The following is a 16,085-nucleotide window of genomic DNA, read 5'->3' as shown; positions in this document are numbered from 1 at the left end:
CAGTGTCACGTGCCCCCCCCCCCCCCTCCACACACACTTGCCTTTGTGTTTTGTGAGTACTTCACATTGACATATTACACTCTCTTGCTCCTTTCCTTTACACTAATACGCCTTACTTTAATCTTAACCATAACTCTAATCTGAACCCAGTTCTGTCTCCAAACTAAATCTTAAACCATTAACTACTACAACATGTCCTCACTAGGACCAAGTGTCCCCACATCAATTGTATTAAAACAAGGTCCCCACAAGTATAGCTCTTCTGGAACACACACACCCAGCTTGACCATTAAACGTGAGTCATGTCCTTCCCTTACCGTTCACACATTCCACTCTCAGTCACTGTAGCCCCCGTGGTCACACTGCCCACCTGTGTGTGTGAACCCAGGCTGATTAAATTCAAGTCACTCGTCCCAGTGGATGCAGCAGAGAATGGAGAAAAAAAAGAAAAGGGGGGGCTGTTGGGGTTGGGGTGAGGTTTCTGAGATGCCGAGCTCAGAATGCGATGACTGTCTGTCTTTGGGTGTCATCCCCCTTAATCACTAAAGTAGCTGTGAAGACACAAACACAGCCGGACCCCTGAGGCTTTGATTTTATGCCGTTGACAAAGGTCCATGTTTGACACGATGCCAATAATGCCCTGAGGCTCCGGGCTGGCATTGGAGTAAGAGCAGGTGTTTTCAGATGCCCTGCTGTACTGATGCCACTGAGGCTGGCATCTCTGCTGCAGTGAAACTGGAGCAAATGTTCTAAATGCTAGGGGTGTGTATGCAGGAAACTGTCCATACGATACGTATCACGATACATACTATAAGCATGCCAATATATTACGTTTTTTAAAAATAATTTTATTATAATAGAACTGTCACACACAATGCTTAAAACAGTTTGCAGGACATTTGGATAAAAAAAAATACAAACAAATATTTAAAAATATATGTGGGCTCTGTACAATCAGCTAGTGGTCGGAAATGAACAAAGCCATGAATATTTGCATGTTAATTGTCAATAAAAACAGCCGTCGAATATCGATATGGTACTGTGAAATACTGTGCGATTTTTCTGTTTATCAATTTCGTTTTTTTTTACAATGCCTGCTGGTCCACAAATGCAAGGTCAAAAAGGTCACAAGATTATGATTTGTGTTCGATTAATGCAGTGCTTCTCAAATAATGGGGCGGGCACCCTGGGGGGGCGGGGGGTAAGGTGCCCCAGTGTGAGGGGCTTCCAATGGAATATGACACACATATGGACATGAAGTGGACCACTGCTGTAATGCATGAATGATAACAAGCCTCCAGTCACTAGGTGGCAGCAACTCATACAGTGGGTTGTACATGTTATCACGTTCTCAATTTGTGGGGTGTACGGGGGCCATGAACACAAATCTGTCCCGGGGGGTGGGGCGGTAATTAAAAACCGCTGGATTAACCAATGAGACTAAACTAGTAGTGAGGAAACTGAAAAGGTTACTTATTTACATAATCCTGTACTTGTTTTCAGCCTTGATTTTTTATTTTTCATATCAGTTTAATCCAATATAATATAATGTTTCTAGATGTTGTTTTTTCCTTTTTCCCCACTGACTTTATATATTCAACACACTTCTGTTTTTTCTTCAGCCGATCTTCAAATGCCTGTAGTGTACAATGAACGTCGTTATGAAATGGGCAGTGCGTTTGATCCATGTCTACTGGAATAATTTCCTGGTCCACGGCCTGTCCACACACACGTCTGGCCCGTCAGCTCTAATCTGTATTCGGCGTGTGCGTCGATAAACAAGAGAGAGTTGCGAACAGAGAGAAAAGGAAATGAAATCTGTGTAATTCTGCAGTGTTTGGTCAGAGCGGCACCAGGGTCAAATTTCAGCAGCAGATCACAGGCTTCTCCTGTGACTTCAGACTTCATTTTGCAGGACGTGAATCAATTACTGTGAGACAATGTGTAGTTGAGATGATCAAATTATCCGACAGGCAGAGGGAGGATGGGAGTCATGAAGGGTGAAAGGATGGAGAGAGAGAGAGAGATACATGAGTTACTGATACGGCGAAACCTCCAGAGTGGGACGTCCAGATGGACAAAGACAAAACTAGAAACTGATTCACTTCAAAGATGTTTTATCAGACTCTGTCCGTGCAGTGTCATTTCTCCAGAATTACAGAATCCTGTAGCTTTCAAGCGTCATCTGTATTTGATTACTGTAGTACTACCACAGGAGCGTTTCCTCACCACCGTCTACACAGTGTTTGTTAAATGTGAATCTGCTTTGGTTTTCTATGATAATTCTAATAGTGTGCTGTTAACCAAATTTAGCTTATATCATTTAACATAATAGAGACAGCCGTGGATTTTAGCTCCCAGCTGCAGGTTGCTGTTTTTACTTGCATCTTCATTGAGACAAACATTTCTTTTTTATTTTAATCTGGGCCTTTGCCAAATAAAATGGAGGACTAAAAGCTGTATAATCTTACAGCTTTGTCAGGTCTGCAGAGTAGTAAACAAGTGTCGTTGCAACACTAGGTTTATTTCCACCTGCGTCGGGCATTCAGGGCGGCACAAGTACGAGTGCATATCACAGATTTACTTCTCACGTCAAGCTGAACCCACAGCTGTGTGAAGACCACTTCTGATTATGAGAGAACCCGAGCTTCGGGAGGCATCGCCACTTTAGTGGAAGAAGGAAGCAACAGCTTTCATCAGCTGCACTCGGATCCAGGTGTCAGTGCACCCTTGGCTGTGACACTGACTCTATATATATATATATATGCTGTATGTAGTACAGCGCCATCACCAGTGACCGATTGTAATGATGAATGAAATATGACAGTGGACACAGTGGACTGTAGGAGAACATTAGCGCAACGTTAGCACAGATGTTCTTTTTAAAACGATGAAGTGGAATAAAAAGCCCTGATGTTTATTATGCCGAAAGTGACTTCTGGTAAACATTTGACAGTTGACTACCTTAAATTAACTTTTAATTAAATCAATGAGATTGAATTAGATTTTCCTGTTTGTGCAAGTGTCAACAATTCTGCAGGAGAAAACAAGTCCCTTCTCTCTAATCACTTCCACATATCACAGCTGCGTGAGGATTAATGCTGTTCAAAAGACAGACTCCAACCAATGTTTCCATACAGTCAACTTTTGGCAAAAACTTGTGGGGAGAAAAAAAAACACATTTAGAAGCAATTAAGAAACAAAGCCATCTCTCTTGATTGTAGTTGAGATAATGATGTAAGATTCATCCCTAATCCTCTGTCATAATTGAGATGATGCTTTGTGGTATATGAAGCAAATTAGCCCAAAACGCTGTGGTTCATAGCATTTATTGAAATTTAATCAGTAGGAGAAAAATTGCAGCCTTCAGCTCCAGACGATGTATCCTTAATACGGTGATGATCAATAAGTTCACTGCAGTGGTTGGAGAAACCTGAGGACATGAATATCTGGGGTTTCTTCAGGATTATTTTTCCAAAATAGTAAGTCTAACGTAACAGTTACACATTCCTGTCCTTTAGAAATCAAATGTTTATGAGAATACCGTTTTGTGCTGAAGAAGAGTTTTTATTCATACTATCAACTGACACAAATCGCAATCAGCATAAATCAGTGTTGGTCAGTTACACTGTGGGAACATTTTCCTAATCTTTCTGCACATACTTTGGATTCTTTCCACAGTTCAAAGACATGCAGATTGCACTTTGGTCAAAAGGAGACACTAAAGACGCTAGTGTGAATGTCACGGTGCGGAGTTGTGTTTCTCTCTGATTGCTTACGACCTGTGCAAGGTGAATGATGCCCCCCTTGTCCAGCCTGGGTTCTGATTGGCTCCAGGTTCTCTTGTAAGTCTCTCAGGCTAAGCAGGAGAATGTAAATCAATGAACGAATGTGTTTCTTTATTGGCTATTTCATAGGTGTTATTTATAGAGATGCGACAAAGGCTATATAAAGAGCTTTACTTTTTACATCCACATGTAAACATATTACAGCTGAGCTAATATGTTTATGAATGTATCTCTGTGTTTGAAGAACATCCGTCTTTGAGTTGCCGCATCGCGTGTGTGTGTGTTTGTGTCCATGCATGCGTGCGTTTGCATGTGTTCATGATGTTGTTGTCTTTATTTACAACTCGACACACAAGCTAAGGCAGGGGCCCGGTTGGCTTTAAAAGTTTTTATGTATTCATAAATTTAATTCAGAATCTAACTGCTTCCCCTGTCTCACGCTGCTTTAACAACTTTCAAGGCCTTTCCCCAATGTCGGCGCTCCTTTATGGACCAGCCGCTCGTCAAAAGTTGCAGTTGTTTGTGGGTCAAACTTTGCACAATGGGAAACATGTTTACAAGGAGAGGAGGTCAGCTGATGTGGTCTAATGGACAGGGTGTGGATTCGGACGCTCTTTTTGTCAGTGCCTTAATTGTCAGTGGTTCTTGAACGCCCCCTGTTGAGGACCCGTTACACAACATAATAGTTGTAGTTAGTTAATAGTTATTGTGTTTATATATTTATAAATATATTAGGCAGACTGTGGAACATCAGTATGTGTAATACACATGTAACCAAGCAAGTAAATAAAGAGAGACAACGGTGGGCACGCACCAACTGCCGTCTTCAATCAGTACGTGTAGAACAGCGCCGTCACAGATGTGGCAACGCTCACTACTGGTTGTCGCTGAGTGAAGATTAAAGTAGAGGGAGAACTTGTCCTGTCCTGTGTTATAGCTAGTTTAGAAATATATTGCTATATATTCAAATATCAAGATATCACCCAGCCCTATATGTATATACATACATATAAACATGCATATATGTGTGTATGTATAATTTATAATTAGTAGCACATTAGTATTTATCTTTTGTTCTGTGTGAGTACAGAACAGTACACATTTTAATATGAAGTACAATTCACAACCCAAAAAATTGTGAAGAAATATTACTCTGTATTATGCGTCTTTTCCCTTTGGAAGTAAAAAAAGAAATCTGTTGGAAATAGGGTGCAATTACGATGTCACTGTTTTTTTTTGTTTGTTTTTTTTTCTATTGTAAAATGACTATTTTTCTTCATGAGTTTTGAGAAAAGCAGCACGCTATTTGAGTTTCAGAAGTATTCCTGATGTAAGAAATGAATACAATTCAGGGGAAACAGACATGACATGACAGATTAATAAAAGAAAGCCTGTCATCACTGTCCCAAACATCGAGGCCTTGTTATGACTGAACAAAATTATTTTCTGGTTTTGGTGAAAATAAGATTTTGTTCGACGTCTCATCCGTCTGCTGTCAGCTGTGTTTTCTCTGTAACGCCATCAGAGGTCATTTAAATCTCAATGAAGTATTGGAATTCAAATTAGGATCTTTTTCTGTCTCTTTTTCTGCTCCACTCACTGACATGTCAGTTACCAGCAGCGTTATCATCAGCAGGAGCTCCTGTCAAAGCACACCGTCCCGGCGGAGCTACTTTGTGTTGTCGGCTTTCATGGAATCTGTGCTAAATTATGTATGTACCTGTGTAGCCCCAGGACGGAGTACTGCACTTCAGGTCGTGCATTATGAATGATCATGTACAAATGTAGCATACGTCAACACGTGGTGTCTGTGGAAGAGGTGAAAACCCAGGGAGGATTCAAACCTGCGTTTACCTTTGTTAGTGTGAGAACACGCAGGGAAACAGACAAGGGTACAACCCACCTGTGTGGACACCTACTGTAGGTCTGAGTCAGTACCAGTCACAGTACTGGTTCATACCAATCACTAGGCAAATGACTTCTCCATAATTGAGGGATACTGCCTGAGATTTTTAAGATATTTATTAGACCTGGGCCTATCCAGATAAATCCACGATTCAGGATAAAATACAAAGTGGTCTAAAAAAGGGGGGGAGGGGCGGGCCAAAAATAAAACTTATTTTTTATTCTTTTTTTAATTTGTCATTATTTGTCACTGTTTTCTTTGTTAATTAGATTTTAGACCTTAGCCTCATTTGACCTTGAGACCCCTGGTCTCTGTGACCAGTTGGTTGGTAGCTTCACGGCTCTGTTTCGATGTATCAACATTTTCCTCACATTCCTGTTGTTTGTCTATCGCTGTCTCTAATGCACAGAGGTCAGGGGTCAGTCATGTACACCTTTGTTACATTAGGGTCACAGTGGAAAAAGATGGTACATCTGCAGGAGAGCATACAGGAAGACGTCTGGTGTGTCCGTGTGTGCGCTTGTTGATTGGTGTGTCTAGTGCAGAGCTGATTTAAGGCTCCAGGCCACAGGAAGAAGATTGCTCTACACTCAGGGCACGTCTGTGAAACCAGCAGCGGAGGAAGCACTATTTGCCATTCGGCAGCCTCAACTGCAGATGCCCTAAATGAGTCTGCTCTGTTCTGCATTGCCCAACATGGCAGTCTGCCACGTAGTCGCCCTCTGCTGCTTTCTAATAACCCCTCCGCACACAGTTGCTAGAACTCTTCTCTCATGTCCACTTCCTTATTTAAAAACAAAACAACCCGAAAATACCCGGTCACCGTGATACGGCCTTCTGACAGCTTCACTCTCACAGTCCACCACACTCAGCATTGAGCTGCTCTGCTCTTTATAACTGACTCAACTCAATATAACTATTTTTGAGAGGCAGATTTTTAAAAGCTATTGTTGGCACTCGTTGAGATGTGAGGCCAAACCTGTGGTCTCAACCCCTGGGAGTGGACATCAGGAGTGGAACAGGTCTATTTAAGTACAGATCATTGATGACTTTCGAGATACGTTAACAGACTAAAGGGGTAGAATTCCTGCCCCTGAGGGTGAAGGTCCCTCCTCCTTGTTCTGCTACTTCTACTCTTCTTCTCTCTTTCTACTTGGACCTTTTTCTTCAGGTCTTTTTGCTTCAAAAATTCCACTTAACTTTGTTCCCTTTATCTTAATTTGTTGTTGTTGGTTTTGTTGTTTTTCTTTTAGGTTTTCTTATTCATTGTGGTTCTTTCTTTTCCTTGTGTTCCAATTTTTCTTCTTTCTTTTTTCTTCCAGTTCTTCTTCATCTTAGTATTCCCTTTAAATGGTTGTTCTTCTTAATAAATAATAATAATAATTTGAACTTTACTGATCCCATATTTGGGAAATGGTTGTGTTAACAGCAGATCTGCTGCAAGTATGTGGTTCCACTGGGAATCGAACCAAGTCCCCCACTCTCTTTGCTTCTTGGGGTTCCTCTCTTTCTTCTAGCTCTTCTTCTTCTGGTTTTTGTCTTCAGGTTCTTTTTCTTCTTGGTATTCCCTCTGATGGGTTCTTCATGTTGGGGTTCCTCGTCTTCTTCCAGTCCTGCTGCTTCTTCTTCAGACTTCCCTTTGTCGTACTGCTGACCCCTCCCTCACTCACGTGTTCTACCAATCAGCTCACAGACAGTCAAATAAATGTGTGTCTCCAGTATCTTTTTATTGTTATTTATAAACTGAAGTCATTCAGCTTTTGTCATGGAGAGCACTTTGGTGCTGTGTTGGTATTTTTTTTAAGGGTTATCTGCTGCCAAGGTGGGTTTAAGCGTTTCTGTTGGTTTGACTCTTGAGTTGCATAATTCAGTGAGGAGTAAGGAGAACATTTAAATAAAATGTTCTGCAGATGTAGGTGTTGTCCTCAGGATGAAGCTATTTTGAAAGTGATCTAGATTTTGTATTGACACACGTGTGAGTGTGGGAGTTCCTGAAGTAGATTAGTAGTACTTTCTCTTTTTATACACTTTTAAATGTGAAGTAAAATGTGTATTCAGTATGAGTTATCATTGTGCTCAGCTGTGGAAGAATACAAACTCTAACTTAGATTCATTCACTAATAATAAAATAACAAATTTAAATGAATGATTACGAGGAAAAATGAGGAACATATGTTTGAAATAGTGTTTTATTTTCAACCCAATACATTACACAACCCTACATATTTGTTGTGTTACTGTACACGGCCTTTGACCAAACGTTCCCTTACCACCCAAGATGGGGCGTGGGGGGTCAGAGGGGCAGGGTGTGTGAGTATCAAGGATGGTGTGATGACAGCTGGTGAATTCTAAATGCTTCTCCTTTTCCCCGCAGCCTTGAGGGCAGGGCAGCTCACTTCTGACTCCCATCTCTCCACTGTGTTGCATTGAATATGTTTCTCCAATTGGGGTCAGAGAACAGATCTGTGGGGAAGTTCTGTTCCTTCATAAACTGGAGACGGAGCAACAGAGTTCAATGTTAAACAGCAGCAACTGCAGACGAGAGTCAGTGAACCGGGGCAGGAGCTGAGTGACAGGCCGAGCAGCTGGAGATGAAAACATTCAGGAGCAGACTTACAGTCGCAAGAATCTGTTGTTTTTACCAACATGAATGAAACCATTTTACTGTAGTTCACTTGAACTCTATTTTCATCCAGCAGCTTGTAGTTTTTTTTTCTCTCTGACTGTTTTTAGAATGAAAGAAACAAAACACCAAATACCTCATTCTTCTAGTTGTATTAAATTCAATGTTTAATGAAAGTTTTTTTTTTAACTTTTCCTAGTTTACCTAGGCAGCTGCAGGGACTTTATTATAAGGCAAAAGCTTTTTAATACCAGAGGCCAGCATTTGGCCCGTGAGCCTTGAGTTTAACGCATTCGACCTAAAAGAATTACTGGGCAAAAAAAATTGTGAAAAGAAAATCAATCACTGTAATATTTTACTAGGGTTGTCAAACTAATAATTGCAAGGTTGTTATAGATTAATCGTGATTAATTGACTTAATTTGAAGTTTGTTCTTTCAAACTTTGATGAAGGCGATTGAGCAGTAAAAATACAGCAGTAAAAATGAAATTCAACGGCCTTTACCATTCATAACTCCAGTTGAACAGAATCAGTCTGACAGACTTACAGACTGACTTACAGACTGCCCTGCTGTCCAGTCTGGAAGACTCTGATAAGCTCTCAACTTTATTGTTTTAGAGTTAAAATAAAACACATAATAAGGAGTAGGTAAACTGTTGTTTGTGAAAAGTGTGAGTGAAATGACTGCTTTAAAGACATCTAATATAATATGTGGGCCTATTTCTCCGTTATTATTTTCCTCCACATATTCCCCTAATGTCTTCCTTCAAATCATTCAACAGTCCTTCATTATTTAGCATTCCTACATTCACTCTCCAGATTGTTTGTCTTGTCCTGGTGTTCAGTTTTATTCTTAGAAATAATGTGTTGCGGTCTGATTTATAAGCACTTCCAATCTTACACTCAATCACTCTGTGTCTAGCCCCATATTATAAAAATCTATTCGTACATGAACACTGTGTGTTGGCAAATCTTTTTCCAGAGGATTTTGATTCCTCCATATGGCTATCATTCCCGGATAACTTTTGATATCTGTTTTTTTTCCCTTTAACTAGGAATGTCTGATATTAGTGCCCCGATATTAGCATGTTATGTAATATCTGTAAGGATCATTATCGGTTTTTCCTCCAATAATGAAAACCCGATAACGCAACACCTTGGTTTCCCTAAATGATGCACGCCCTAAAAATAGTTTTGGGGAAAAACGGCGGCATATTAAAGTGTCATTCACTAGATGGCAGCATTGTAGCTCATTTAATTAATCTCATACTCATACAGTGGTTTATACAGATAAATAAATAAATATTACCAGGCTTATATAGGTTGGTATTGGCATAACGGATATCGGTAAAAAGTTAATGTTAGACATATTACCTTTAACCAGTATGCCCTCTTGCAAACCAGCGTCAACAGAACTTTAAGTTAATAATTCCTTTGATGGCACCAGGGACGCAACAGTCAACTTTGGAGCCTAAAGGGAAAATCCATTCAAGCGTAATTCAAGTGTTGTCAAATCTGCAGTGACCTCATCTGTCACACATGTGTGAGTGCCAGGTACGAACACACGTATGATTTACACACAGAGGCTCATTAACGCCTGGGCTGACAGCTGTGAAAAACATCACGAATTCCAAACTGTTTTTTTTTTTTCATGGTTAATGGATGATTATGAGATGCTTTAATTATCAGTGGAAACACATCAGTGATGTGAGCCGTTTCCTCCAGTGGTCACACATCCATCATTTGGCAGCACCGAGTGTGTGCTGCCTGAGGTGTCATTAACATGCTGGGGGGGACATTGTGCCAGAACGACTAGACCAGGTATATTTAATTATTAATTATGTTAGCCAGATTTTTAACCCAGAAATTCACCTGGGCTGGACGATAAAAACAAAATAGAATTTGGGTTAAAAGATGCAAATATTTAAAAACCAAATTTTTTTTTTTCAAGTAACACAAATTGAAAATGATACATATTTGAATTGTGAACGATGTTGTAAAAATAAAAAGGTGCCTGTCAGCCCATGTAGGATGGACTTTATTATTATTATTTATTATTAATGCTAGATAATTCAAATTTCTACATGTTGTAACGTGAACTGCTGACACTTTTAGACAAACATGTGATGCGATATGGTTGCATGTTGCTAGGCTACACGGTGTGTTGCACTCTTGGTCAGTCATATGTAGGAATTACCAATTCAGATTCTTAATTGACAACCAATTGGACCACTCTGGGGTTGAATCTGGACTGCATGTGGCCTGCGGCCCACTATTTGAATCGGCCGCTATCCTTGTTTTTTTCAATCTTAAGGACAAACTCCATATAGAATGTCTCCACCAAGGCTGGAGCTGATGACCTCCGTGCTGATATGCATGAGCACTCACTTCTGTTCCAGAGTTTGGTCAAGCTGAACCATATATGAGCTAAAAATATATCGAGTTTAGAGGGCTAGTGGGCATCAAATAAGACATTTTAGTTTTAGGGCACTGTGTGACTGGAGATGGTTTACAGAGACTTGTCTTCTATAAAACAGCCTGAAACTTTAAGGATGAAAATAGACGGGGGAAAAAAGGATATGCAGTGGATAGAGAATTAATGTCAAGGAGATATAAAGGGAACAAATAAGGAGGCAGAAATGGAAAAAGCTGTAACTGCCAGGAGACAGCCAGCAACAAGTCAGCTGGGTTCAAGTGGTGAGTGGTTTCAAAATAAGCAACCTTGAATCATGGAGAAACTAGCTCATGTTTCAAATATTAGTACTTGAAGCGTTTTTTTTTTTTTTACTGCAAGGCACTTCCTGGTTTGGGGTCACGCTACTCTACAGCAGATTTATCTGGCTACTCAAACTCTTGTTCCTCTTTATAAAAGACAACACAATAGCTGTGATATCGTTACTTCATTTTCCTTTCCCTGTATTAATATACTTCCGGTGGATAATCAGGTTGACTTGAACATATAAAAAGTAATTACATAAAAAATGGATTGACCGACTGGAGAAAATGAAGGCTTTGCATTGATTCATCTCTGTGTAATGTACTCGAGTCAGTAGAGGACTCTCAGGGTCAATCAGAGTTGGTGATGTAGAGGGCTGTTTCCCTCTCACTATTACAAAGTAGCTGTATTAAATGTGTGTTTTACAGTGTGTCCACAGCAGAGACAGGCAAACATAATGGGATCGATACAACAGAAGACAAAGCACTGCTGCAAAACTGCAGTTTATTGACAATGGAACAGCCTGTGGTTTGGCCTAAGTGCTTAGAGACTTGATTGGTGATCAAACACGTCTGTGGGTTTCTGCTGTATTTTGGTTAAGAATTGCCTTTTGATTACGTGCATTCTTGTTTCGTGATTTTTTTTCCCCCCTCTCTCCTACTTACAAGTGCTGTGCCATGATTTACTGGAGGTAATTATAAAAAGTTTTTATTTGTTAGGATGAAGGTGAATCTGAAATTGGAAGCATTAATTTAACTGGAGTTCAAAACAAATAATGACTTGAAGAAGGAGGAAGTTAAAGTCACACAACTTTAAAGGTCAAGTGTTCATAATTTAATAGATCCCTGGTGTGCTGTGGATAGGACTTCACACTGCTACCAAAAGGTGTTGGGTTTGATACCCCCTACGTGCAAGATTCCAGTTTGGTGTGTCTCAATGCAGGCTATAGCTGTAGGGAGCCTTGATGAAGGGAGGAGCCAACATGAATTATCTTTCTTATATTCCTGTGTGCTCTGAATGTGAACAGAAGTCATTGGATGGAGGCTAAGCTAGGCTAAGCTAGCTCTGTCATTACTTCCTCCTTTACTAGCAGACCTGCATCCTATTGTTTTCATTATTAACACTAACAATCAATTCCCCTCAGGTGGAACACAGGGCTATATAATTGTGGTGTTACGGCAAATAGTTAAAGGTACTGACTAGGAAGTTTTAGTCCTGCAATTTGCAATATACGAAAAAGGCAAGAGGCAGAGTGAAAACCAAACAGTCAGACGGTGACAGTGTTTATCACAGCGACGAGATATACCAAGGAGGGAGGGAACATTAAACAGAGGGGGAAATTTATCAGACACTGGGGGATTACATCAGGGCAGGATATATAGGGTCACAAATAAAACTGCAGTGTAAAATGGCGAACAAGTAAATCGCATGAAACCGTGTGACAAAGAAAAATGAAAAGAACAAACAACCGACGATGCAAGAAAAATTTCATGCGGAACAAATAATTCAACATTGCAACAACATAACAAAAACAATAATCTATCACGGCCTTTGATTTCATTTGACTGTGTGACATAGTGTATTTTTGCCGGATGAGGAGAAGGGGGGAGTTGCCAAGAGTCAACGATCCTGCTGCTTAAAAGGCATATGCTCAGCCACCGTTCACTGACTGGGCCGCCCCATTAGTTTTCCATCCTTGATAGGAATGCCTTCCTCCGTAAAAGCTTACAGCCTACAAGTGTAGTATAACCTGGGCTGAGTCCAGGATCCCCACGGGGGAGTCATCTTTACAGCTTCTCAGAACAATGGGGGCAGGTGGGGTGAGGTTACAAGGTGGCTGTCACAAAGAAGGATCAGACGCAATTTTGACATTCTACAGAAGGTGTCAGATAAATGTCGGTAATTTAAATCTGAAAACTTGTCATTCCCTGGAGATGAGATTTGATTTAAAGAGTGTTGGAATCTGCCTTTGATCGGAGGAATTAAGACCTGACAAGGTCACATGTGCGAATGGTACGGCTGTAGCTCAAATGTGAGCTGACAGGTCCTGCATGTGAGGTTACATAGGGGGTGATTTCATACACAGTGGCATGTGATTACGTTCATCTCAGGGGACGGAGTTTAATTCTCCTACGGGAGAGCGTGCCATTAAAATGCAATGACATCGGATTAAAGCTCATCTTTTAAGTGACATTTACTTTCTCATTTATTGTAGAAATATTGTGTGGAGTTGTTAGGAATGCTGATGTATTTTGGGAAGTATACGTTTCGGCTGAGCGCAGGAAGCGTTTTTTAAAAAGAAGAAAAAAATTAAAGCAATAAGAAGATCATCAGCAAAAAAAACGTATTACATGTCATGATTGAACGAAAAGCGTACAGAAAGAGCCCAGGAACTAAACTAACGTTTTGCATTAACAGAAATATAATAATAAAAAAGTTATTGTACTCATGTGGGTCTAGGACTTTTTTTTATTTGCCTCTGAATCTGTTGATATCTGAAGGTTGAGAAGTCGTTGGATCTCCATGTGTTTTATTACCCATTAGTAGAAAAACTCAAAGTCTTTTGTCTTCTGTATGTTGTTCTTCATACTTGAATGAGAGTGCTGAGGTTACAGATATGAAAACCTGTTAGAAAAACTGGCAAATCACTCTGATTCCTGCTCGTCGGTGAATCTTAATTAAAAGATATGACAAAGGACATTCAGTATCGATAAAAGGAGTAAACAAAATAACAGCAGACTTCACAAATATTCTGTGTATACGTCCGACAAATCCTCTGTCTCTAACTTGTTTAGGTGGAAATCATCAGTGATTGCTGGTCTGTAAAAACAGTCAAATTTAAAAAAAAAAAGCTCATTTCAGGCCAGGGTTTTAGATTATGAATTCTGCACTTCCTGATATAAGTAAACAAAAATGAAAATAGGAAATATGAACAAAGGAAGCATGACCTTTATCAATATGTAAACAAAAAGAAAATCCAGATTTTCACTTGGAGTATCCCTGAGCTAACAGAGCAGCACAAAGGTTATCTCTAGAACCCTTACATACAGTCAGACTGACACAGTGTTCCGGTGCATTTTTCGAAAGTGCTGTCAATAATGTTTTTTGGTAGACAAGTGCATCGAAACCCAACACTATTATAGGGACAAATATGCCTTTTTAAGTTGTTTTGTGGTTTTTATACAGTCTACAATTTTTTGCTGTTAAAAACTAAAACCAATGATGACGCTTTGGTTGATTTTTTTTTCTTTTTTGTCTTCTCTACAGTGTCTCTCCGAGGGAACAACACTGTGCTGAACCTATACCGTTTTTTTTGTGTGTGTGTGTATTTACACACGGACCCGAACATAACCAGACGCACACATGCACGTGTTTGTGAGATAAAAAGGAGCTAAGTGGGCACCACCACAACCACCTACATCTACATCAGAGAGCCTCCTGTGATGCAAGATGGATTAGAACCCCACACCACAGGAGATCAAAGGTAGGTGAAGATGTTTTGTAATCAGCCGCCACTCACGCACTCACGCACTGATCTGCCCTGTTCACTGAAGACGTGGAGAAGAGAGTGAAGAGCAAAAGAGTGGAAAATAATAAAAGATGATGAGCTCAGATGCTGTGCGGCATCTGTGAGCTCTTGACTTTTACACTAAAAATCGGCTGCAGCATGAGACAGGAATGCAAGTGCATGCTATTTGTGGTTTTATTTGTGTGCGTATATTAAACCAGATGTTTTTTAATTTTTTAAAGTTCACTGGTAATTATGATTCAGAGCAGTTTTGTAGGAACTAATTATGTGAGGTTGAGTCCAAACTTTCCAAAACAAATTAAAATAAAAATCTTTACATATGAAAATTACTTCTAAATATAATTACTTACCTACGCACCCTCCATACTGTGTAAAAACTACGTGGTCAGGTTTTTGTTCACATATTTATGCCAGTTTCAACAGATGAGTGGATGTTTTACAAAAATCTGGAAACATGTCTCCAAACGAGCTGCCTGTTGAATGGCATGTGATAATGATGGTGATTGAAATCAGAAGCTTTTTAAAAATCTTAATGTTTTCGGTCTTCTTTACCTCTAGACCACTCTTTCTCTCAAACCCTGATAATATACAGTAATATTTTTTTGGGAAAAATCATTGCAAAGAAGAATAATTAAAGCTAAGGTGAAATACTAGTTTGGACTCTGCAGACTGTGGTAACATTTTAAATCTGTTGACATAAGGCAAGTCAATAGTTCACAAAAGTTAAATTAAGTGAAGATAAAACAGCACCAGTCCAACACATCATTGGGAAAGTTCGCCTCTGAATTGCTGCCCACATCTTTAATTTTGTCAGCACTTCTTAAAGGTCTGGAGTTTCTTCTGTGAGCGGCAGAAACAACTGAGCCAAGGATAAAACCTACTGCTTGGACTGTGATTAGTTTGTCCAAACACTCGCTCTGTCTATAAATAAAAGCAGTCAGGAGAGCGAAGCTATTTTTCTCGACGTCGTTTGGAAGCGTTTCAGGAAAATGAGGTTGTGAATTAGAAGCAGATGAGTCAGGTTGAAGAAATATGGAAAACAAAGACATTAACAAGGACAATAAGCATTTTGGGAATTGTCTGGAGGTCGCCAAATGACGTGTTAAAAACACTTAATGTGACTATGTTGATGTTTTTTAACAACAACGTCATTTAAAATGGCTGCTGTTCGGTGCTTAGGAGCTGATATTTGATGGTGAATAACTGATATATTGGTCATTTTTACTGCTGCTCTTAAAATTAAAAACACAACCGTCAAGGGTTTATTACTGTACTATATCACTGTTTTTATTCTTTATCCAGTGGAATATAAAGTTTCGAAGACATATTACTCATTAGTGTCCAGGTCCTCTGTGGAGGCAGCCATGTTGGATTACCGTGTGTTTCATTAGTCAGAAGTTGAAAAACTCTAGTTAACAAGGAAGTTGTGAACATCATCCGTCATGCGAAGATATTGATATCCCAAATTATTACATCATCGAAAGCTTCTTCATAATTCTATTGAGCTATCCTTATTGATATCC

At 39.7% G+C, this 16,085-nt stretch overlaps 1 protein-coding gene across 1 annotated transcript in view; it reads left to right on the top strand.

The window, feature by feature from the left end:
- grik4 (glutamate receptor, ionotropic, kainate 4) overlaps positions 1–16,085 on the top strand; it is a 261,758-nt gene that overhangs the window by 55,506 nt on the left and 190,167 nt on the right. Inside the window, 1 exon segment of the mRNA XM_025055124.1 lies at positions 14,301–14,517. The gene's annotated coding sequence lies outside the window, so the exon portion shown is untranslated.

This window comes from Cynoglossus semilaevis, chromosome 4, assembly GCF_000523025.1.
Source record: "Cynoglossus semilaevis isolate Cse_v1.0 chromosome 4, Cse_v1.0, whole genome shotgun sequence".
NCBI classification, from domain to species: Eukaryota; Metazoa; Chordata; class Actinopteri; order Pleuronectiformes; family Cynoglossidae; genus Cynoglossus; species Cynoglossus semilaevis.
The sequence above is the reverse complement of the archived record's forward strand: the minus strand, read 5'-3'. Positions and strand labels throughout refer to the sequence as shown.